At 40.2% G+C, this 26,027-nt stretch overlaps 1 protein-coding gene and 1 long non-coding RNA gene across 2 annotated transcripts in view; one reads left to right on the forward strand and one right to left on the reverse strand.

Annotated features, from left to right (window-relative positions):
• LOC138800817 (uncharacterized) overlaps nucleotides 1–2,395 on the reverse strand; it is a 43,704-nt gene extending 41,309 nt beyond the window's left edge. The window contains exon 1 of the long non-coding RNA XR_011364528.1: nucleotides 2,279–2,395. This is a non-coding gene — a long non-coding RNA (uncharacterized lncRNA). The remainder of the gene's footprint in view (nucleotides 1–2,278) is intronic.
• Nucleotides 1–26,027, forward strand: part of LOC138800816 (sodium channel protein type 2 subunit alpha-like) — a 180,589-nt gene that overhangs the window by 21,318 nt on the left and 133,244 nt on the right. The gene's annotated exons all lie outside the window — the stretch shown is intronic.

The following is a 26,027-nucleotide window of genomic DNA, read 5'->3' on the forward strand; positions in this document are numbered from 1 at the left end:
GTAGATTCCATGCACCTTTCTCTCTGCACCCTGCACAGAAAATCTATGCCCTTACACAGATATCATGTACCACAATAGGGCACACTTTCTGCACCTAGCATTAAGCAGTATACAGTAAGCCAGTGCTGTATAAACCAGGGGTGGCTTAGTACAGGCAAAGATTCACTGGGTTAGACACAAAGCTTCCAGCCCAGTAAGCTAGGGATGCATAAAGTAAATGAAGTAATTGATGTCTTTAGTCAATGCCTGGTAACCACAATTGTGTGTTATTGTGTAGCCTATCCCCTCCTGTTGCAGATAGCACCAAACAATTCATTCTGTGCTTGGCAGAAATTGTTCGAATTGAGCCTCAGTGTCACCCATTTGACTTCTCGTAGTTGTTAGATTCATTTCTTAACGTTTTTTTTTTAATTATTATTATTTTTTTTTACAAATGTTCTAGCCTATTGATTGTAGAGATTGTCAATAATACAATTTCCTTTGCACGGGACCATGACCATTTCTATCATCAAACATATTGAAAATATCACTCTGTGAAAGTAAAAGGGGTTGCCTCATGAAGACATCCCATATATATTCTGACAGACTTGAGAAAGTCTTGTATTACAAGGATGGTCCTTTATCTGAGCGGTCACCATATACACTTCCAGTGATGAGAAAGGTGACATCACAGAGCTGCTTTGCATATCCTTCTTCCCAGAATTCCCAGTGCACATGGATGGCCTATAGGATTCCACATCCTTAAGAAAACACATTAACCCTTAGGCCCCACAGTTTGGAAAGCAATGGTCTAGCTTGTCGATCATATTTACACAGATTACTCTTATGTACTGACACAGAGTAACTGAGCAAGGACATAGAACTAGAACACATTGCCTGCCATGTCTGACCTTGGGTGTACTGCATAGTCTACAGATGTTTTTAAGCCTCAAACTATATGGCTATATGTCACTACTAATGATGGAGACTATTCAGTGGGGGGATGGGCTTAGATTCTGCTTGTTGGGCTTCTGATTTTAGCATAAAATGACATTTATTTATTTTCTTTGCAGAAGCTTCATAAGATAATGCTGCAGTATAAATAAGCAATGTAGTAGGCCTGAGTATAGCATGTAAGGGACGTGTCCACAGGAGTGAGGTCAAGGTTACTAGGGGTCACATGCTTTTAACTTTTTTCTAGTTCGGTTTTTACTAAAAGTTGTTGTTTTTTTCATTGCAGTTAGTATTTTGTTTGTGCATTGTTATAAAGGTTGATGGATCAGTATAGTACAGTAAGATTCGCCAAACCCATATCTAGTAAATGGTCTATCCATTCATTCAGTCTTGTAAAAGTCATTCCAAGTGTTCTGATTCTACAGGGGAAGTCAGGACTAGGACTCAGGACTGTATTATTACAGACTTTTACTTGAAATCTGAACACTTTTAAAAGATTTAAAGGGGGAGTCCTAAGAAAAAAATATTTTTAAATATACTGGTGTCAGAAAGTTGTACAGAGTTGTAAATTACTTCTATGAAAAAATCCAGTACTTATCAACTGCTGTATGTCCTGCAGGACGTGTTGTATTCTTTTCAGTGCTCTCTGCTGCCACCTCTGTCCATGTCAGGAACTGTCCAGAGCAGTAGCAAATCCCTTTTATTTAAGAACAATATTTTCTGGTGTGTAGATTCACTGATCTCTATGTGTAATGCTTCCAGCATTATAATTGAACGTCCAGTTGATTGTATACGTCAGATACATGACAGTGGGATATTGGAGGATATTAGGAATGATCCTTTTGTTCTGTCAGTATATAGGCTACTATCAGAGGTGTCTATATATATAATACTTGCAATGATGTCTTATATATTGGAGACATATTGGAGCATTGTGAATATTTCAAATCTTTCGGGAAATTTGGTTATTATATTCCCCTTCCAGGAGGGGGAGGGGTAATTGTCATTGCCAAAAGTATTTCCCATAGAAGCAGACCATAGAGAGGAGGAGCGCTGCAGCACCGACTGGAAACATCCCTCCTCTCTATGGGACTGACTCTCTATCCCATTGTATGTGCATCACTGTAAGCTATGCCACCCTGGTCCTCTATGAGAAGGGGGCATGTGCCCCAACGTGGACCCTCCTGAAGTGAGGTGGGTATAGGGGCTGTATTGATGTTTCCCCTATATACACACACACCTATGGATGAGGCATCACAATACTCAAAGATATAAGCGGTATCTGTGCTTTATATAACCATTATGTATTCATTCTACTTGTTATTTATTCTGCCCTATAATTTACCTGTCCCTTATAGCTCCTGATATATGAATGACCTTAATGCAGACCCAGTCATATGCCGAGCTGAGCAATACAGTATCACATTCCTATTATTTCCAGCTCAGTCTTAAAAGGCCGGCTTCTGTGGATTTGCCTGACATATACGTGTTGCTATAGCAACGTGTGGTGTTCTCGCTTGTTTGTCAGCTCCCTCGTCACAGCGTCATTGTGTGCAGAGACTGCTAATTCTCTTATGGCAATTCCTGAATGTACCATGTACACAAACAGGGGGGGATCAACACCGCTCACACTCCACCTGTCTCCTCTACCTGTCTGCCTGTTCATATATATCCGTCTATCTGTAACCTATCTATTATCTATCTATCATCTATCTATCTATCTATCTATCTCCTATCTATCTATCTATCTATCTATCTATCTATCTATCTATCTCCTATCTATCATCTATCTATCTATCTATCTATCTTATGTTTCATCTGTTAATCTATCACCTATCGATGGCACATGGCTTCTATCTATCTACTATCTATCCATCTTTCTCTCATATCTATCTATATCTTTCTTTATTAAAGAAGAAGTCTCATGAAACAAAAAAATCATAGGCCGACAGGGGGTTGCAGGAGCATAATAAAGAAAGTATACTTACCCATCCCTGTGCCCTTGCAGACATTAATGGTTTGCCCACTCACCCAATCAGTGACCAGGCTGGGACACCACTGCAGTCACTGACTGACTGAGCGGAGAAACCATCAATCGATCTGTGACGTTGCAGCAGAAGGAGCCAAGGCCGTGAAGTACAAGCTGAAAATTAATTATGACGGCTGCGTAAAAGAGGTGAGAGCATCACCATGGGGGAACAGGGATGAGTAAGTAAGTATACATTCTTATTATGTTTCTGCACCCCCCACCTGCCTCTAATTTTTTTTTTTAGGCTCATGGGATTTCTCCTTTAATCACAATTAAAAATTTCACAAGTTATTCATAAAATCACACAAAAAGCTGAGTAAAAATCATAGGAGCATAGTGCACTTAGAAGCATACTGTAGGTAATATTATGGCTCTACATTTCTTGGCATATCCTTAGATTTGTTAATGTATCGTGGTACATGTTACATGCGCCTTGCACAGGAGATGGAGGCTAAGGAGTAATGCGCAATAGCACTATTATTGGCATTTTGCTATTCATCTGTAATTGATTGGTGCAACAGGTCGTCTGAGGCTACCACAGTGTTGTGCTGATGAATTATTAGTGGCCTGTGACATTGTAGCTGCGATTCCTGGTTTTCTTCCTCTTAGACATTTAACTATGTTATGTTCTGTGCTGCTATGTGCAATTTACTTCTCTGTGCTCTATGCTGCTATATACACTTTACTGCTATGTGCACTATGCTGCTATATATACACTATGTGCACTTTACTGCTATGTGCACTATACTGCTATATACACTTTACTGCTATGTGCACTATACTGCTATATACACTTTACTGCTATGTGCACTATGCTGCTATATACACTTTACTGCTATATACACTTTACTGCTATGTGCACTATGCTGCTATATACACTTTACTGCTATGTGCATTATGCTGCTATATACACTTTACTGCTATATACACTTTACAGCTATGTGCACTATGCTGCTATATACACTTTACTGCTATGTGCATTATGCTGCTATATACACTTTACTGCTATATACACTTTACAGCTATGTGCACTATGCTGCTATATACACTTTACTGCTATGTGCACTATGCTGCTATATACACTTTACTGCTATATACACTTTACAGCTATGTGCACTATGCTGCTATATATACACTATGTGCACTTTACTGCTATGTGCACTATACTGCTATATACACTTTACTGCTATGTGCACTATACTGCTATATACACTTTACTGCTATGTGCATTATGCTGCTATATACACTTTACTGCTATATACACTTTACAGCTATGTGCACTATACTGCTATATACACTTTACAGCTATGTGCACTATGCTGCTATATGCACTTTACTGCTATGTGCACTATGCTGCTATATACACTTTACTGCTATATACACTTTACAGCTATGTGCACTATACTGCTATATACACTTTACTGCTATGTGCACTATACTGCTATATACACTTTACTGCTATGTGCATTATGCTGCTATATACACTTTACTGCTATATACACTTTACAGCTATGTGCACTATACTGCTATATACACTTTACAGCTATGTGCACTATGCTGCTATATACACTTTACTGCTATGTGCACTATGCTGCTATATACACTTTACAGCTATGTGCACTATGCTGCTATATACACTTTACTGCTATATACACTTTACAGCTATGTGCACTATGCTGCTATATGCACTTTACTGCTATGTGCACTATGCTGCTATATACACTTTACTGCTATGTGCACTATGCTGCTATATGCACTTTACAGCTATGTGCACTATGCTGCTATATACACTTTACTGCAATGTGCACTATGCTGCTATATACACTTTACTGCTATGTGCACTATGCTGCTATATACACTTTACTGCTATATACACTTTACAGCTATGTGCACTATGCTGCTATATGCACTTTACAGCTATGTGCACTATGCTGCTATATACACTTTACTGCTATGTGCACTATACTGCTATATACACTTTACTGCTATGTGCACTATGCTGCTATATACACTTTACTGCTATATACACTTTACAGCTATGTGCACTATGCTGCTATATACACTTTACTGCTATGTGCACTATACTGCTATATACACTTTACTGCTATGTGCACTATGCTGCTATATACACTTTACTGCTATATACACTTTACAGCTATGTGCACTATGCTGCTATATGCACTTTACAGCTATGTGCACTGTGCTGCTATGTGACATGGCCCTGTTGATTCTAATGGAGGCGCGTCACAGTGGGGAGGGGTCATGGTCACACTGGTGGGTGCTGGGCTCACCTACAGTGCATAGGCCAAGCCGATATACAAGGAGAGATGGACGCTGTGTGCGGGAAACAGGAGTGGGGCCACTTTGAAAAAAGAACTATGCCGCCAGAATCCCTGTGTCGGCGACAACTGGGTAATGTTAAAAAAGTGGCGTACCTGATGGAACATTCACTTTAAATATGCTAAAGGACTAAATAAGGTTCAGGAGGAATGTTTTTAATTAAATTAAAAACTGAATTAAAGAACAAGAAGACACAATTTTAGATTAGTTGGGGAAAAGGTCAGAAGCTACAAGAGAAAATATCACTTTACTGAAAGAGTAGTAGATGCTTGGAACAAACTTCCAGCAGGTGTGGTTGGTAAATCTACAATAACAGAATATACACCTGCCTGGGATAAACATATATCTATCCTAACATAATAAGAAGGGAAATACTAATAGGGCAGACTAGATGGACCTGGTGGTCTTACTCTGCCGAAAATCTTCTATGTTTCACGTTTTCACACTTATGATTCAAAATAAGGATCAAATACTGATGCACAATAAGGATTTTATTTTATTTATGTCATTGTGTTTCTGTATTGTATTTGTTTTTCTTCTGTATTCTACACGATTGCGTTTTTCCATCCATATTTATTCCATTATCCTTTAAAGGTTAAACTATATTTATGCCGTTTTTATCATGTTGCAGAAATAGACTGTGTTTCCATGACGGATCTTGTCAGAAAAGGCAGCCGTCAATTAAAAAGATAGGCTGCCTTACAGCATACACTGTGCACACACAGAATAGGTTTTTAAAGGGGTTGTCACGGATTAGATCAAGCACAGATACTTTCTTACAAAAACAGCACCACCACTGTCCTCAGGTTATGTGTGTTATTACAATTCATCTCCATTCACTTCAATGGAACTGAGCTGCAAACCAAGAAGAAAGCAGCCATGTTTTTCAAAGCCTGGACAACCCCTTTAAATCCAATCCACTGACTTCTATGGGATATAAACGGGATTGATACAGATCAGTTCTGCTGCAACGCCCCTCTTATTGAAAAAAAAAACAGACACATAAAAAACATGCATAAAAATGGAAATGTGAAAAAATCAATACAGCTCCATAATACAGGAGTGTGAATGAGCCCTATCTATGGGAGATTTACACTTAGCAGACAAGCCTTATTAGATCTGCAATGATTTCCCAGAAGCACGTAAAGGATAGAGAGAGTTTACAGTAGACGGCATCTAATCTACAAACATATGGGCAATGGGCGTAGGTCAGACAGGCGACTTGTTTTTCTCTTTCAGAATGTTTTTAATATATATTTTTTTTTTTAGCACAACCTACAGAGGCAGATCATTAGTAGCATACAGAACAATTCCCAGGGGTGGGGGAATCCTAAAGGCCTTGGATAAGCCTCCTGATCATCTTAAACATATGCCAGGATATATTGTCTCAGCGCAGTCTGTATAGTATCATATACCATAGCAATCTCAGTATATACACAACAATGCAGCTAAATAGAAATGTCTGATTACTGCAGAACCTGGCATGCAGTTATATCTCATGGCAAATATGTAAGGATTACAGGTGATGGCAGATTAGACACTGGGTCTGGCCACAAGAGGGTGTAAAAGTGCTCCCCCCACTTCACTATAAAAAGCTTTGAGAGGCTACTTATGGGTAGTGTACTTTATGGCAAGAGATCGTTGACTGCTAGACATGCCTCTATGATGCACTTAAAGAGTCACTGTTGTATTTTTTTTTTTTTTTTTTGCAGAAATCAATAGTCCAGGCGATTTTAAGAAACTTTGTAATTGGATTTATTAGCCAAATATGCCATTATCTGCATTTAAAAAGCCTTTTTCCAGGCCCCCCCCCCCCTCCCTCCTCTTTTCCATTCACTGCAAAAAATCTGGAAATTGTGACTTGTTGCATCAGGCATACCCAGTCTGGTCTATAGAGAGGGGAGGGGGAGGAGGAAGGAGGGAGTTAGCCGACAGCAGAAAGCTGAGAACAAAGTATTAGAGGCACAGAGCTGGGTGAACGCTGTAATCAGAGCTCAGAGAGGTCAGTGGTGACTGTCAGAGGAGATAGAGGGTGAGGTATTTGTAGATTAACTCTTTGTTGTCCTGTTTTGGTCTTTTATTTAGCTCTCTCCATAGGAGAACAATGAAGACAGGGGGGAGAGCTTCAAACTGCTTTTTCATGATAAAAATGCATTTTTCGGCTAATAAGCCCAATTACAAAATTTCTTAAAATCGCCTGTACTATTGATTTCTGCAAAAAAAATTTCACGACAGTGACACTTTAACAGTTGCTATAAAAAGAAGCTACAAAAGATTTCTAGAAAATCGCGTTGTTTGATTTTTAAATAATTATTTGACATTTTACTGCATGAAATAAATACTTGATGTTATAGAAAAAAGAATTTAATATTTGATCCAGAAACCTTTGTTTGCAATTACAGAGGTCAGACGTTTCATGTAGTTCTTGAGTGAGTTTGCAGACACTGCAGCAGGGATTGTGTCCCACTCCTCCTCCATACACATCTTCTCCAGATCTTTCCGGTTTTCGTTGGGTAACATTGAGGTGTAACTCCCTCCAATGATTTCCTATTGGGTTCAGGTCTGAAGGCTGGCTAGGCCACTCCAGGCCCTTGAAATGCTTCTTACAGAGCCACTCTTTAGTTGCCCTGCCTGTATGCTGTGATGCTGGAAGACCAAGCCATGACCCATCTTCAATGCTCTTACTGAGGGAAGGAGGTTGTTGGCCAAAACCTTGCCATACATGTCCCTATCCATCCTCCCTTCAATACGGTGCAGTCATCCTGTCCCCCTTGCAGAAAGGCACCCCCATAGCATGATATTTCCACCCATAAACGTCACAGTTTGGACTGTGTCCTTTGGGTTACCCTTCTTCCTCCTCCATACTCGACATATGGAATGGATACCAAAGAGTCCTAATTTGGTCTCAGCTGACCACATGACCTTCTCCCAAGCCTCTTTTGAATCATCCTTATGGTCATTGGCGAACTTCAAACATTGGCCTGCACATGTTCTGCCGTGAGCAGGGGAACCTTGTGTGCCCTGCAAAATTTTAATCCATGACGGTGTAGTGTGCTACTAATGGTAATCTTTGAGACTGTGATCCCAGCTCTTTTTAGGTCATTGACCATTTTTTAATTATTGCACCAACACTTGTTGCTTTCTGACCAAGCTCCTTCCCTATTGTCCTGTAGCCTATCCCAGCCTTGTGCAGGTTTACAATTTTGTCCCTAATGTCCTTAGACAGTTCTTTGGTCTTGGCCATGGAAGAGAAGTTAGAGTGGGATTGACTGAGTGTAAGGAGAGGTGTTTTTTAATACAGATAACAAGTTCATTCAGGTGCAGTTAGTACAGGTAATGAGAGCAGAGTAGGATGAGCTTCTTAAAGAAAAGCTAGTAGGTCTGTGAGAGCCAGAATTCTTGCTGGTTGGTCGTCGATCAAATACTTATTTCATGCAGTAAAATTTAAATTTATTTAAAAAACAATGTGATTACATATCTATTTTTTCTTTTTAGGTTGGAAAACTTGCCAAATCGGCAGTGTATCAAATACTTATTTTTCACTCTGTAAATGACAAATCTGAAACTTTATTTACATGTTGGCTAATATTCTCATTTGCTTTAAGAATAATGAGACTATGGCATCCGCTGAAAGGTAGGATACGCACAGGTTGCCCTGATCCATAGAGACTAACAAATAGGCCTGTGACTCATAGAATGGAAATATTTGAATAACGCAACCAACTTATATAAACTGCAAACGGCAAATACATTTGTGCTAAGTAAACAATATGGGTGATGTGAAATATAACCCTGACATTGCTCTATCATTTTTGCATAATTTTTAATAAAATTTAATTTAATCCTGATTCGATATATGACTGTTCCCATGTCAACTAACAATTCTGTATTTGTGAGCTTAGCTGTAGATCAGTGTGTGCGTTACACTGAGTACATCCCATTGGAATGATCATTTCCAGTAGAAATACTATTACTGGAATTATACGATTAAAGGGGTTGTCTTGCCTCGTGCCAAAATTGCCCTATACGCAGGGAAAAGAGAAAAAAAATACTCACTCCTTTGTTGACTTCCTGTCGGTTGACCACTGACACTTTGGACTTCCTGGCAGGAGTGATCGGATGGCATCACCATAGACTGTGCACAGTGTACAGTGATGTCATTGGATGACTTCTAGAGCAGTGATGGCACTGAATGAGAGGTAAATGGAGAGAGGTAAGTATGGGGTCCCCCCCATTTTCTGCCTCAGGGTAATTTTGGCACAAGACTGGAAAATCCCTTTAACTATCCAGCAGGTCCCAGTTGTTAGAGCTGAACTGGGTAAGCAAAACAGGCAAATGGGCATAGGGCCTCCACCATCTAGAAGCCTTCATCATCCTCCTTATAATAAAAATAAGTCTCTGATGCTTGAAAAACTGGGACACAAGGACTGTGATTTGTCCATTGTATGGTGCTGTTATGTCTTTGTTATAAAGCCACTTTGCAGTTCAGTTATTTGGGCATTGAGGTGACATTATTAGGACACTATACGACAATGTTACTTACATAGTTAATAGTAGTTTATATAAGACTATTATGTTGTTGTTTCCATTCTTTGTAGTATTGAACCAACCCTGGAGCCGAATAGTTATACAACACACACATAGCAATACTGTGTGCATGCACTACTTTCCACAAAATGAATATGGATTTCTACTATGGACTTATAGTAGAGTGTGTGTGAGACACTGAACATAGAGTGAGGAAAGGGGTAAATAGTACAGACCCTCCACCATCTAAAAGCTCCCACCACTAGTGTTGAGCGGACTTTTTTTTTTTTTAAAGTGTTCCCTTGTGCTTTTGTATCAAATTCGAGACACAATGATGGGTCTATGGCAGGCTATAGGTGCTATATAATAGAAGCCATATAAACAAGACTTTATACCTGGACAATGTTCTTAAAAGTATGCCAATAGAACACGAAAATATCTTGTACCCAGAAGAATAATGTTCACCAGGAGAGGTTTCCATTCGTTCAGGCAAACAGTTTCCGGTGATGGAAGAAGTACTAGTGGGTGCGCAAGCACCTACAAAATACCCATCCAAGTGTCAAACAAGACACCTGACTCCCTAAAAAGAAAATTTATCAGGGCACTGGTAAATATTTGCAATGATAGATACTGAGTCCATGGCAAAGTATATTTTTGCATTTTTAGATCTAGATATTTCTCACATTGCCCAATTACCTTCAAAATGAAAATTATAAAAAGATTTATAATACCGTACTGTGGAACCATTGTATTAAATTATTGATATAGAGTATTCTATAGTCCTGCAGTGATTCACTGGTGATCATACTGAAGTAGGTCATAAAGCAAGAACTGCAAAAAATAATAATAATAAAGGAAAAGCCCATCCCCAAACCCTAGAAATCGTGTATTTCATCCGACTGTGAGTCACTTTTTTCGGATGACTGCCAAGATAGATCCGTCCTCTTTTATTACTGTTGTGTGTCTCAGAGGAGCAATCAAGGTCAAGGAATAAATTATCTCGGCTTTTCGTTATAATAATATTTTCTTAAGTAAAAGGGCTGAAAGTCAACAGCCGTCACCACTCCAGAAGACGTTAAAGGCCACAGTCACACAGCACAGGTCTGTCCTAAGAATGGGTGTTAAAGGGGGTGTCCAGAGAGCAGAAAAGATATTATTCTTAATCCTCCGCATCCTACTTCTGCCTCCCTGTCATCTCAGAATGTATACTTGCAAGACAAGAGGGTGTGGATACCATTTCGTAATGGTCACATGCTCATTGTGTTGGCCATTGGACAAGTCATTGCTTCATCCACATCCCTTTTGTCTCACAAGGTGGTGGTGTAGATAATCCCTTTCCTGCTCCCAAGACAACCCTTTTAAGGGGGTATTCCCATCTCAAAATGTTATCTTCTATCTATAAGATGGCGGATAACAAGCTATTTGGTGGAGGTCTGACTGCTGGGACCCTCACATTATGAGAACTGGAAAAAAAATGTCTCCTCAAGGCTGAGCTCTATGTGGCCACCAAACGTGTCTGAGTTCAATGCTTGTGTTTGGTGGCTCCATAGAGAATGAATGGAGCCCTCCTTGTACATGCTTGATACACACCATGTACTCCAGAAACATTATAGCCCTGGTTCTTGCGATTAATGATGGTTTGAGACCACCAACCAGCTAGTTATCCCATTTACTGTGGATGAGGGGGATAATGTCTTAATATAGTAGGAATACCAATCTGTGGGCTCCCTGTTCCTACAGCCATTATGCCCTGTAATAAGGCAGAGTATATGAGGCTTAAGGGTATGTTCACATGGGGCAGATATGTGGTGGACTTACCGATATAGATTTGCTTATCATGTAATTCTATTAGTGCAATAACCCCCCATACTCATAGTAAGTCATTGGGTACATTGTTTAGCTGGTGACACAATATTTCTGATGACTTTTATGGAAGGGAGATCAGACTAAAGTTGGGGGGTTACAGCTCTTCAGATGCTTTGTGTCATGCACTCAGGGACGCACTTGTCATACGCCTGGATGTTCTAGGCTGTGATGCACTTGTCATAAGTCATACCCCAGCAGTAACGTAAAGGGACACATTGTCTTAGAGCAATGAAGTATCATGGGCAATATTCTGCCTGCTCTACTTGTCCAGTTCTCAAATATAAAAACAGTATGAAAAATTAATAATCACAATATTTTTCACATTTTGATAAACCATTTATTTAAAAAACTTTGGGAATCTCTATTAATCTATGCATAAAAATCCTGGTATCTGAGTAGTTAAATTCAGCTTAGACTACCCAGCTGTTCTTACTAAGATGTCGCTTAGGTAGCTTCCCCCATGTTAGGCCTTTTGTTGAATTCGGGCAGCCATGGGTACTATGCTAACCAAAGAACATGCTAAACCGTGTTACAGGAGCCCATCAGGTTGTATGTTAGGGCATGTCTATGCGACAAGTCTATTCACTAATGGAAATAGTGAACTATTGTTCTATAGTAATATCATTGGGAAGGAAAAAAAAATCACCTAAAGGGGTATTCCAACTCAAAACTAACTTGGATAGGGGACAAGTAAGGGGACATGGGACATTGCAGGTAGTACGACCTCCGTACCCTAAATTTCCCCCCGGCTCCTTTGTTTTAAATACAGCCGCGGGTCGGCACGTGACCCGAACCTCATTTCTCATTCATTTTCTATGGAGCCGCCAGAGAGACGAGTACAGCACTCGTCTCTTTCTGGCAGTTCCATAGAGAATGAATAGAGCCGGGGGTCATGTGCCATACCTGCAGCTCTATTCAAAACAAAGGAGCCAGGGCCCAATTTGGAGATCACTGGGAGGTATGGATGTCAGATATCCACAATCTCTTACTTGTCTCCTGCGAGTATGTAACCCCATTGAAGTGACAGTACCAGGATTTGCAGCGGATTTCGCTGCAAACTCGCAGCTTGAAATCTGCTGCGAATCCGGTACGTGTGAAGCTACCCTTAAAGTAGAACTCCATTTTAATTGAAAACTTGTTTAATTAGTAATTCCAGTGTTCTTACCTAACAGTCCCTGCATACTGATGGGCAGCCAGGAGTGGTACATACTCAGGGCTGTATTAAGAGCTACTGCTGCCCTAGGCACTATACCTAAAGACGCCCCAACGTGGGGGAGTGTGGTTTCGGCCACATGCATTTCTTTACTTGTGGAAGCGTTGTCTGAATCATATTTTTATGATTTTTAACTGCTTAACACATAAATTTCCACATTGAATAAATGATTAGAGCAGTCTGCATATTGTCTGAAGGAATTTACACCAAAGGATTGGTAGATTGGTAGGTAATAGCTCCAGGCGTCCAGACCTGAACAATACCGCCACACCAAAACTGATCATACCTCCCCCCCTCAAAAAGTCACCAGATTTACTGGCAAGTCTGACAGAAGGTGGGAAAGCTATGGTTCACTGCAAACTGTGTGTGTTATGTCACCCCCTGCAGTATTCAGGTCTGCTATTTCATTCATTTCTTGTATGCATATTCAGTAATCAGTGCCTAAGGGTATTATGTCGCCTCCCAGTGTTCAAGTATGGTACTTCTCATGTATATTTCACTGTATATGCCTAATGCTGTGATGATGCAATGGCTAGATGTCACGTGACTGTGCCCTGCTTCCATGGTAACTCCAATGGCTATCGAGCTTTGGCTGGAGAATACCATGTGACTTCCTGTTCTACCTCAGTCTAACTCCTACCACAGGGGGGATAGGTTGTGTGTTGCTGCTGCTCCTGTGTCACAACGCCGCAACCCTGCGGTATCTGCTGCAGCATTACCAGAAGTGTTCCTGGCTGTGTTCTATTCTCAAGTCCTCAAGATTCTCATCTATTCTCAAGATCTGGGTGCCGTTCTTCGGTCATTCCTCTCATCATCTTCTCTAATCATCAACAGCAAGTATTCATCTCAGTTTCATTCCGCCCAGCATCTCAACTTCAGTCCCACTACTACTCCCATCATTCAGCACGCTATCATCACAGCGTATTGCAGCATCACCCATTGCTCTGCTTTATTCAAGTTTGCCTTATACCCGGTTGCATCCGGAGAGACTGTTACTACTAGTTACCACCGTTACAATAAATATACAACTACCGTTGTTTCTGAACCTTGGCATTGGTGTAATTATTGGTGCCCTGACTAAGGAGAACGAAGAATCGCATGCCCAGTATTCCCGCATGGTCAGGAGCCCGGTTCTCAGCTGTGTTGCCCTCGTGCCAAAACCGTGACAATCCTCTGCTCAGCAGCTGCTCCGGCTCCTGCCAGTAACTACACCTATCAGCGGAGTGGCCCCTAGGGCCCGGGAATCGCATATATACTGCTATAGGCATATATAATCATATACTCAGAACTTGGAGTATAACGGTAGCTATGGCTTCTCCCATACACATCCATGTTGTCTTTAACAAGTGGCTGCAATTTACGGATGTCACCATTGCGCCTATCCTGATGTAACAATGGCAGCCTGTATGATAATGCTGGGCGCAATGTTATGTATCCTCCAGCTGTGAGCTAGTTAACAGTTCCCTAGGAGCCGTGTCCTACTTAGATCCTGCCCTGACAATGTTCTTGCCCTAATTCTTTTTGTCTCATATACACTTGTCAAGAAAATGAATCACGTCCTAGCGGCCAATTGTAAATCAGCAAATTGCTTGTTTTAACACCATATTGTACTCTGGTGGTTTTTGGTGAAATAAAACATAAAGTGTTGCCATAATAGAGGCTGGTAATTCTAGCCATAAACTTAAAGGGGTTGCCCATTTTGAATAATGCTTCTTTTGTTTCTTGATTATAACCTGATCATACAGCGTACTGATGCTGCCACCGCCAACTATCAGGTATAATTTGTAAAAGAATCAGGCAGAATGTGTTATATTTCCCAGCAGCGCCACCTCAGGAAGCATTACACATCAGTGTATTGCATGGACAGGCCAACATATTACATAGTGCTGTACATCCCTTTTCTCCTTATTGGTCCTCACATTTTAAATATCTAACCTATTAGTGTATCTTTGGAGTATAGGAGAAAACACATACTAACATGGAGAAAACATACAAACACCATATAGACGTTGCCCTTGGTCAGATTTTAACCCAGAACCCCAGTGCTGTCAGGTATCAGTGCTACTACAATCCTCAAAATTTTAAACACTGGAGTTTTCCATAACTTTTTTTTTTTTTTTATTGATGGCTGGCTTCTTGGATTAGCCATTAATATCTGATCATTGGCATTTGACACCTGAAAACTCCCTGTTCCCCTATAAGACCTGTAGATACAAAAGTCAGTGCTTGAAGCAGATAGCTCCATACATTGCATAGTGGCCATGCTTGTTACTGCAGCTTTGAGTAAAGCGAATTAAAAGCTGAGCTGCAGTAACCCAGCATGGCCACTATGCAATGTATGGAGCTATCTGCTTCCTACTCTGTCTGTGCATGCCAGACAGCTTACCTGTGGTAGCACCAACACAGTGTCAGACTGGCCAACCGGAGGACCGGAGAATCCTCCGGTGGGCCCCCAGCTCAGAACCTATAGTAACACTGACTGACATGTCATTTCTCACTAGCTCTTTATTGGTGGGCCTCCAGGATCATTTCCTCTGGTGGGCCCCAGATACCCCAGGCCGGCACTGTACCCACATTTCTGACTTTGACTGATAAATATCTCCCTGAACGCAAATAAGGAACAAGATATCAATCAAGGATTTTTAAAAATCTAGGACCACCCTGGTGACCACATTCCCAGATGATTTTATAACTAGGAATCCTCTAAAATACAGTAACATTTCAGAGTTAATCATAGACCACTATAATAATAAGAAGCCTATCGCATGGTTGGGTGGTATAAAACACATGGCAGGTTCCCTTAAAAAAAAAAAAAAATTTTAACTCAAATCCATTTTCCCCTTAATTTATTTTTCCCTTATATTTCTGACATTCCTGGAGCCTCGTCCTCCAGCTGATAAATCATTTTTCCACTGCTAAAAATCCCTTATCTAAACCCATAAAACCACACAAAAAAAAGGCGGAAGGAACAAAAGATGTGATTCCAGCTATTTGTCAGTGATGCATTTGTCTATTGAATATTTCATGTATCTGCGGACGGCCTGTGTATTGTGCTCGAGGCCTCCGCGCATTAAACTCATTACAAATGCCGAAGATAAGGGACTTCATTTGGCTTGTGTGTTCTTTTCTTTCCTTTAAGAACAACTACATGCCCTATCTGTTCTACACTGTTGCCCCTCAGGCCGGCACCTGCGGAGTTAATTATATTGATTATTCTTCACATTATAGATCTTTTATGCCATTGCCTTTCCCTTCACATACATAGCACATGTAAGGAAATATTGTCACTAAGGGTAAGAGTGTGGCCATTGTTTCAACCACATATAGGAATATTCCTTCAGGATCTTGGTTTACTCATTTATTGTTTACTCCTTTACTCCTGAATGGGTGGTATATGGGTATATGGTCATGTAATGGGTGATATATAGGTATATGATTATACAATGGATGATATATGGTTATGTAATGGGTAGTATATCGGTATATGGTCATGTAATGGGTGGTATATGGTCATGTAATGGATGCTATATACAGTAGGTATATGATTATACAATGGATGGTATATGGTTATGTAATGGGTAGTATATGGGTATAAGGTCATGTAATGGTGATATATAGGTACATGATAAATAATACAATGGATGGTATATGGTTATGTAATACAATAGGTAGTATATGGGTATATGATTATACAGTGGATGGTATATGGTTATGTAATGGGTAGTATATGGGTATATGGTCATGTAATGGTGATATATAGGTACATGATAAATAATACAATGGATGGTATATGGTTATGTAATAGGTAGTATATGGGTATATGGTCATGTAATGGGTGATATATAGGTATATGATTATACAATGGGTGGTATATGGTCATGTATCGGGTGGTATATGGGTATATAATCATGCAGTGGGTGGTATATGGTCATGTAATGGGTCAGATACAGTATGACTATATGATTATACATTGAATGGTATATGGTTATTTAATGGGTAATACAGTATATGGGTATATGGTCATGTATCAGGTGGTATATGATTATGCAATTGGTGGTATATGGTCATGTATTGGGTGGTATATGATCATGTGTTGGGTGGTATATGGGTATATTGTCTGGCAATGGATGGTATATGGTCATGCTATGGGTGGTATATGAGTTTATGATCACAGTGAATTGTGTTGTTTGGGCTTCTACCTGACGTCGGGATGGATGTAATATAGTAAATATAATGGTATGAAAGGAACTATGGGGGAGATTTATCAAACATGGTGTAAAGTAAAACTGGCTCAGTTGCCCCTAGCAACCAATCTCTCTCTCTCTCTCTCTCTCTCTCTATATATATATATATATATATATATATATATATATATATATATAGTTAATGAGAAAATTCACCTGCACTACTTCCTTTATTTTGGCTTACGTGGAGTCAAATGGATGTGTAATGTTGGCTTATGCCAGTCAGCAATGGGGGTGCTCCTCACAAACAGAGACATATACTGTATCTACACTATCCATAAGTAGGAAGCTGAAGGCACTCACCCATATGTAGCATAAACTCTTTATTCCAAGGTGCAGTTAAGAGCTCTGTGAAACATATCACTCTTGAGCAGACGCCAAACCACTTCACAGTGTAAACATCATGATGGCCATCTCACGCGATATATATATATATATATATATATATATATAATTTAGTTAGTAAGAACTTCTTGAGGCTATGTTCACACTGCGTATGATTCCGTCCGTAGATCGTACGCCGCCGTACATGTGCGGCTGAAACTAGGGGCAGTTATGCTTCCCTAGCTTGTTTCGAAGCGATCTGAGGCAGGTCATTTACTTGGAAATCTTCGCCCAGCCCCGTAAACCACACAGAACATTTTGGATCGAAAAATCAAGTTCAATTTGGCTGAAATAAGTACTTCGTACGGGACCGCATGGAAATCCACGGCCGTGAGTTTCAACATTTCCGTCCTCAAACAATGGTCTTGTTAATTTTTCACGGCGCCGTATATGATCCGGCTGTAAGCTCATACGTAGTGTGCACTGTGCGGGCGTATATCGTATACTTTCAAGCAAACGCATCAACCTCAAAACTACGTGTGTATATTTGCGGTTCGCACTACGGACGGATTCATACGCAGTGTGAACATAGCCTGAAAGTGTGAAAACTTAACAATCAGTACAAAAAATAGGCTGTAAAATAAGTATAACATTGGCATATATAAAATCTAACAGTGTGATAAAGTCTATGAAAAGTCAATGTAAAAAAAAAAAAACTGCTGCAATTCCAATGAGAAAACGAAGCGGCCTCCTATAGTAAATAATTGTCCTTCTCTGGAGCGCGATATAAGTTTGGGAATGAGTCCATACAGTAATACCCCTTTGCCGTCATCCTTCGGTATAGATTTATAATCACATTAAGATATTTTCTGTACTTGCAGTAATGCACCATTGGAATAACATTTGCACATTTCATTATGTTATGGTTCCTAGATATGTCAGGAGAGAATTATTAATCCGCTTTTCTGTTCTCATTACAAGAAAGATCAATCAGTGGCATTCCGGATCTGATGAGGTTCACTCGAAGGAAAACCTTCAAGGAACTGCACACTAGAAAAGCAGCCTTGTGGGTTATGTACTGTGTACTGGAAATGTGAATGTTATACATGGAGCAATAATACATTGAATAATCTTAGGGATGGTCTCATATTTTTAGCCATTTACAGAATCGTTGGCAGCATATGGAATATAAAGAGATGTCTATAAAGATGTAACCGACTTAAAGTGGGAGTGCAAGGGAGCAAAGTTATCATACCATACAAAAATCCTGTTCACTCTGTACCCCACCCTATAGTACTTTGTACTAATGGTGTACGACAGAAGGAAAGATGTTGCACACGGCAGCCATTTACATTTCATCTCTCATTTTGCAGAAACTCTTTGGACCCTGACAGCGGTGACAGCTACTCTACTTACACTAGTTTATGAAACAAGCTGGGAAAGGGTTCTTTGCTGTAACAACAGTAAACTACTTTATAGGCTTAAAGGGAACGTCTATACAAATAAATATTATTATTATTTACCCTATAGCACACGGGGTACATTTCTTAAAGTGTCACTGTGTTTTTTTTTTTTTGTTTGTTTGTTTTTGCAGAAATCAATAGTTCAGGCGATTTTAAGAAACTATGTAATTGGGTTTATTAGGCAAATATGCCATTATCTGAATTCAAAAAGACTTTCCCCAGGTCCCCCCTCCCTCCTTTCTCTCATTCACTGCTCATTATCAGGAAATCAACTCTTTTACATTAGTCGAGCCCTGTCTAACCTATGGAGAGGGGAGGAGGGAGGAGGGAGATTAGTTGGCAGCAGAGAGCAGAGAACAAAGGATTACACAGCGGGACCTGTGTGACAGCCGGTATTCAGAGGTCAGAGTGGTCAGTGCTGACTTCAGAGGAGATGGCCCGGTGATGTAGCTGTAAATTAACTCTTTGTTGTCCTGTTTTGGTGCCTCATCTCCCTCCACCCTCCCCACTCCATAGAAAACAATGAAGACAGGGGGGAGAGCTTCAAACTGCTTTTTCATGATAAAAATGCATTTTTCAGCTAATAAACTCCAAATACAAAGTTTTTTAAAATCGCCTGTTCTATTGATTTCTGAAGAAAATATTTTTTAAACGACAGGTACACTTTAACTTCATCCTCTTTACCGTTTTCATGTACTTTGTAGTTTAATCTCAATGGTAATAAGGTGGATTGGTGCACTGGGGCCAGCACTACTGCCCTCAATGCACCTAACCACCCTGGACAGCCTGCCCCTCCTAATGAATACTGGGGCGGATGACGTCACTTCGATGCTCATGACTGCAGAGCACTGGGTGAATGTTAATTAGAAGGGGTGGGCCCTTTCTCAGCCAATTGCTATCTGCATGATCAGCTTCAGCCAATGATTGGCTGAACAGGGAACAATATGACATAGGGACTAGTAAGCAGTTGAGAGCAGTGAGGACCAAGAATCATTGTTGCAATGCAGAAGTTGTGGATAGTTTCTCTCTATTCTGTACCAACACCTAAAGTCAATTGGGAAAAAAATGTGCTGCTGGAATGCCCCTTTAAGGCCGGGTTCACACTATATAAGACAGCAGCCGTTCTGTGACACGGATGTTTCATAGAACAGCCGCTCTCTGTGAAGTTCAGCCCAGTTGGTGCTGCAGTACTGGCAGGATGAACTTCATTTCTTTTGAATTGGAATTTGGGCACATTCCGGTGTGCCCGCATTCCAATTCACCATAGCCAACAATGTAAAGTACGTCCGGAGCCGCACTTTACATTGTCCACACTGTCAATTTCGTGCGGCCACATGGAATCCCTGCCAGAGTATATACAGTGTGTACACACTCCAGCCGGGATTCCAGTTTAAAGCAGCAAACCTGCAATAATGACCGTTGTTTAATGAAAACTTACGTTGTGTAAAAGTGGCCTAAATATTCTAAAAAGAACTATGCTAATGTTTACACACCATTCCTTCTTTTTTTATTTCAAGGAGAAGTCCGGCAATTAGCAAAATTTCACAGCCAGCAGGGGAGAACATAATAAACAATCATTACTTACCTGTCCCCGTTGCTTTTGTACCTTTTACAATTGAGTTTTCTCTTGATTTGTTGCACTACAATATAATAAGTCTATAGAATTCCTGAATTGGGGCTGTCTATGTAGCAGCTATACGTTATCATGGCTCACGTCGGTGTGATAAACAGTTAGCACATGCTAAATTTAATCCCTTGTTGTAATAGGAGTTTATTTTATCTCTTTCTATAAATAGGACGGGGCATATTTTAAGCCACTGTCGCCTCAAACATGATTTAAACGTGGTTTGTTTTAATGTGAAATGGAAATCATTGTTAATAACAGCTATTTAATCCTGTGTAGCATGAACATCATGTAATTACCTCTACAGGGTCTCGCCTTGAGAATTCTCATCTTCCTTTGGAGCTGTTTGAGAGCTGTGGGGTTTACTGGGCAGCTCTGTGGCATACGTTTGCTCCCGATGGGACCTGTTGAGTAGTGTCTGTGCCACCAGGGCTCTGGCTCCTCATCCATTGCTTCATAGGTACTGGCAAGAACAACTAAGCAGAACATTTAGAATCACCTGGCTTCCTGTATTGATTACCAATAAAAGTTGGTCTGACAAAGACAGTCCTACTAAATTTATAGTACAGGTCATGTCTGGAGCACATGGAGTAAACATCCACAGGGCAGGGAAGTAAGAGAACCCTTGAATTTAGTAAACTTTTGATACCCATATAGCAATCACTGGCACTAAATATTTCCTGTAGCAACAAGTAAGTGAGAAAAACATCCATGAACACCGCGCCTCCATCCCCATGTCCTTAATTGGAACCCCTTTTATGAATTAGGTTGTAGGAGTTCCTGCCCTGTAGATGTTTACCCAGTGTGGTCAATAAAAGATGTGAACATAACAATTATCTGTATGTTAATGGTTAAGTAAGGCTCCTATTACATGGACCGTTGCTAGAAATGCTTCTTTGCCTCATAATAGGTCCAATTAAAAGTGTCAGTGATCAGCAGAGGAGCAGGAAAACGTCCGCTCGTTGGCTGATCACATCTTTTGAGCAGGTCAATAAATCACTGCTTACTGACCGCAAATCTCTCTTTGTAAACAGAGGAGATGTGCGGCTAATAGCAATGAATTTAAATGGCCACACGAACAATACAGGGATCGTTTGTGCGGCCTGGCCACATTAGTTGTGCCATGTAAAGGCACTGCAAACGAGCACTGATCTAGGTGATTGGCACTCACTTCTTTATGAAGACGGCCTCATGCTGGGCTGTCTAAAGGGACCCTAAGACTAAGCAAACTGATGGATTAGCAAATTAGAATAAAAATAGACAGCATGCATAATGCAAGCATTACAATTTTTTTTTGAGGGGGGGGGGATTATCTTAGTTATTTGGTTACTATATGTTGGTATAATTTAAGCTTTGCATGCTGGTATTATGACCAGGTTTAGAGATGTCTGACTATCCAAAGTCATCATAGATAGGGATGCTGGATGCATCAAGTTGGATCCATTCCACCCAATGTCCCATTTGATACTCCATAGGCTAAAATGAGTTATGGAGTTGGGCTTATGGACAGTGTGGCATGGCGTTGTTTCCTTATGGCATGAATGCACTGAATTGAGACATGAAATAGCAATTATGGCAGATAGCTGAACCTACAGTATGTGAACCAGGCCTTACTTATGTGTTGTGTGTCCCTGCTACTTAGCCATTGCTGTATATAGTTCTTGCAGGTGGCTTTACAATATGAAACGTTTATGTATGTTATGTATGGAAACTAGGATATTTGGGCACCATATATTAGGGGTACTACCTAGTGCACAGAGCACTACCCAAAAAAAAAAAATTATATATATATATATATATATATATATATATTCAGAAGCATTGAAAACATATCCTGAAGACATTACCAATGTCTCTCTGAATAAAGAACCGAAAAAAACAATTCTACCCCTCGGCCAGTATGTAACAATAGAAATACTATGATATTATTACTGTTTCTTTAGTATTAATATAGCACTTCTAATCCTTGAGTATGAAGACATTTTCTTGAGCTTCGGATTCTTCTGCAAGCCACAAGCCATCTGTCCTCCTGTTGACTTATTGATATGGGAACAATCATTTTCTCTTAGTCACTGTGACAGGCCCAGCCAATGTCCTGATGCGAGAAAGAAACGTGTAAAGCCTTAGTACTCGCAATCCCTCTAATGTTCCTACGCCTCTAATCTAACAATTACTCCTTAGACAAAAGACATGACATTGTGATCTCTGAGGCTAAATCACATTCCCAATATGGTGAGACGTGTATTATGTGATCTAGCCTACTGTGGATACATCATGCAGACATAGCAGAGACCGACGCTTTGAATGGAAAGTTCTTGTACTATTGTGTCTAGTGGTTTCTCAGTAGGTATGCCCATGCACCAAAAGACATGTATATAAAGGGTCATTAGAAAAAACTGTTGAAATGTTGTGAATACATGTCAAGAGTTTTGACTGATCAGGATCTAAGTGATCTCTAAAATGAGCCAGGAGAAGCACCTGGTTATGCAATTCACTCTCCCAGTTTGATGTGATCTCCATCTCACTGCACAAAGCGCTCTCCATGATAGGTCTATAGAAAAAGCAGCTAGCCGGGGAGTGAAGCGCATAACCTTGTGCTTCTCCTGGCTCAGGTTAGAGATCGATGGGGATCTGATGATCACATAAACCTAAACCGATTCAAACTTTTAACATTTTTCTGTAACCTAAAAGTTTTTTCAAATTAAAAGGAGACTAGACGTTGTCTCCTTGAGACCTTCTTCTATGAGCATAAGGTCATTCTGTTAGGGTATGTTCACACTACGGAATACGCTTGGAAATTTTAAGATGAGGCCATGCGGCAGACAGCGGATTGAGCTTGGGAATATCATTGAGTCAATGGGACAGGCGGATCTTCCAGACTAGAACCAGCCTTGAATTAAATCTTCAGCCATTAAAATAAATAGTCAAATGTGTATTCCTCTGGCTAACTTCTCTGTAAAAAAAAAAAAAAAAAAGAGGGTGTCTTTGTGAGTCCCTTTTTTGGAACTTCTGTGTATTATAGCCGATTTATTTCAGTAAACACCATGTAATTCTTAAAGGGGTTTTCCAGGTTAATATGTTGGATAACCTATCCTCAGGATAGACCATTAATTGCTGATCGGCTGGGTGCTGACTCCAGCTGTTTGGCACCCACATTACACGGGGATTGGTCCCAGAAGTGGTTTGTTCTGTTCACCTTACGGGCCTGGTTTCTGCAGTTTAGCTTTAGGTTACTTAAGGAGACTGTTAAGTTAAATTACAGAGTGGGTCAGCATTCTGAGGAGTCTGAGATTCCGGCAATTATCATTATATTTCGTGCACATGCCCCAGATATTTATACCTAACCTTGATGTGTATACCAGACCTTGCAGGCCACCTATGATGATGTGGCTGGTCAGATTCGGTAGGCCTTGTATTTGACACATTCCGTAGACACTGTAATCCAGTCCTTGTTTTAGCCCTGGCCTCTATATTAGAATTTCCCAACACCATAGCTTACTCCTGTAATGAAGACTTTATAGGAAGTCAAATGCAGAAAGTGAAAAACTTTCTAGCATCTTAGACATAAGATCCTAAAAATCTAGATTGACTATGCCCATCTTTATCCCCTTCCCCTGTAGCCCTAACCAACATATAGCCATTACCAGCCTCTTTTCATTTGCCTCCCAATAAATTATGTACAGTATTTTTCCCTACCTGCTTTTTTCTCATCTACCATGGTGTATGTCTTGTCCTTGTCTTTTCATCACTGGATATTCTATGATCTTATGACACTACTCTACATTTCAGCTTCTCGACAAGGTCAACATGACCTCTCCAATCACTTTGCAACTTCTGTTATCATTGTTTGGTTGCATCTCAGTTGAACTTCCCTATTGTATATTTCACAGTTATTCGCTTTCTACGCCTTGACGTTTTGTACTTTATGTGATGTTTATAGAGTTGACACATTTGTTCGCCTATAAAACTTTCTTTATTTGAATTAAAAAGAAATGATAGAGTTTTCCAAGTAAGGGTATATACACTTTACAGAAATCACGCGGCTAGTATTGGAGTTTGTACTGTGCTATGCCAACATGTTGGCCAATATGGTGAAATACAGATTGGGCTTTAGACTGCTATCGTAGTGTTGCTGGTACCATGACAATCAGAAAACAGCTTCAACCTTGAGGATAGCTCCTGTATAGACCATAGACCTTTAAGAAAAAAATTAAGGCTGACAGCTATTTCTCTTGACCCCCCCCCCCCCCCCCCCCCATTTACAGTGATGCCTCAACTTGGCCTCAAGATACAATATTTTCAACATACAATGTTACTTTCTGGACTATCGTAACTTGAGACCAGACTCAGCATACAATGCTACAGACAGTCAGAATCTGCGGCACATGTGAATAACTAGATGATCGACCAATGAAAATGGCCATTTTGCTGGTAAAACCCCAGTATTACTAAGTACATGCACTGGTTGGCTGTCTAGTAGTCATTCTCCAGAGTATAATGTGATAATACATGTCCTCTGCTGCTTCTTACCTGGGCCAGTTTTCCTTAGAATTTTTGTCTCAACATACAATATTTTCAACATACAATGGTCGTCCTGGAACCAATTAATATCATATGTTGAGGGATCACTGTACATGGATGTTCGGCACAGTGACATTCAGACACTCCTCCTAAAACAATAGTCAGAATCCAACATGCATGACCCTTCTCACCAGCAACATCATCTATCATGGTAGTATTTACTACCATTGTCATATACTTTAAGCAACCAAGTTTGGCCAACTCTTGTCTTAGGTGCATGGGCACCATAGCATAAGCATGGAAGTAGGAAGACCCTTAATGATCTAAGGATTGTGCAGGCTGCCATGTTGGATTATTTTACGAGGACACATACCGGAGGATATTCTAGTAGTGAATACACTCATGTTATACCTTTATTAGCAGCATGTAACTTCATCTTTCTATACAAATGACCTGACACCTAGACCTGGGGCTTAGGTAGCAAAAAAGCACATTTGCCTTGTAAAACGGCCAGCCCTTTGTATGTATTACTTTTGCATTTGTGAAATTGTGATGTTATTTGCATGAATTCTATGCATGAAATATGGTCTTGCTTAGAGGGAGTTGGTTTTCAGTGTTGATGGCACTAGATAGGTGAGACATAAAGCAAATTTAACAAATTTTAGCAGATGGTACTAGTTGTATAACTTAAGAAAATGTGTTTTAATCCTTATACACAAATATAAAGTGTAGCCTGGGTTATTTTTCTGTGAAGTATCCCAGTATCTGCAATGAATGCTACCCATTCCCTTCTCTTCAGGCGATCACTAGAGCTACCACTAAGAGCAATGTGGATGGGGAGCCGATGCTGCTCTCCTAAGAATTCTCCTCTGAATACTCCCCAACCAATCCCTTCTCTTTTTGAGTGATGGCTTAAAGGAGAAGTTCAGTGAAAATTTTTATT

Source organism: Dendropsophus ebraccatus, chromosome 9 (assembly GCF_027789765.1).
Source record: "Dendropsophus ebraccatus isolate aDenEbr1 chromosome 9, aDenEbr1.pat, whole genome shotgun sequence".
Classification (NCBI taxonomy): Eukaryota; Metazoa; Chordata; class Amphibia; order Anura; family Hylidae; genus Dendropsophus; species Dendropsophus ebraccatus.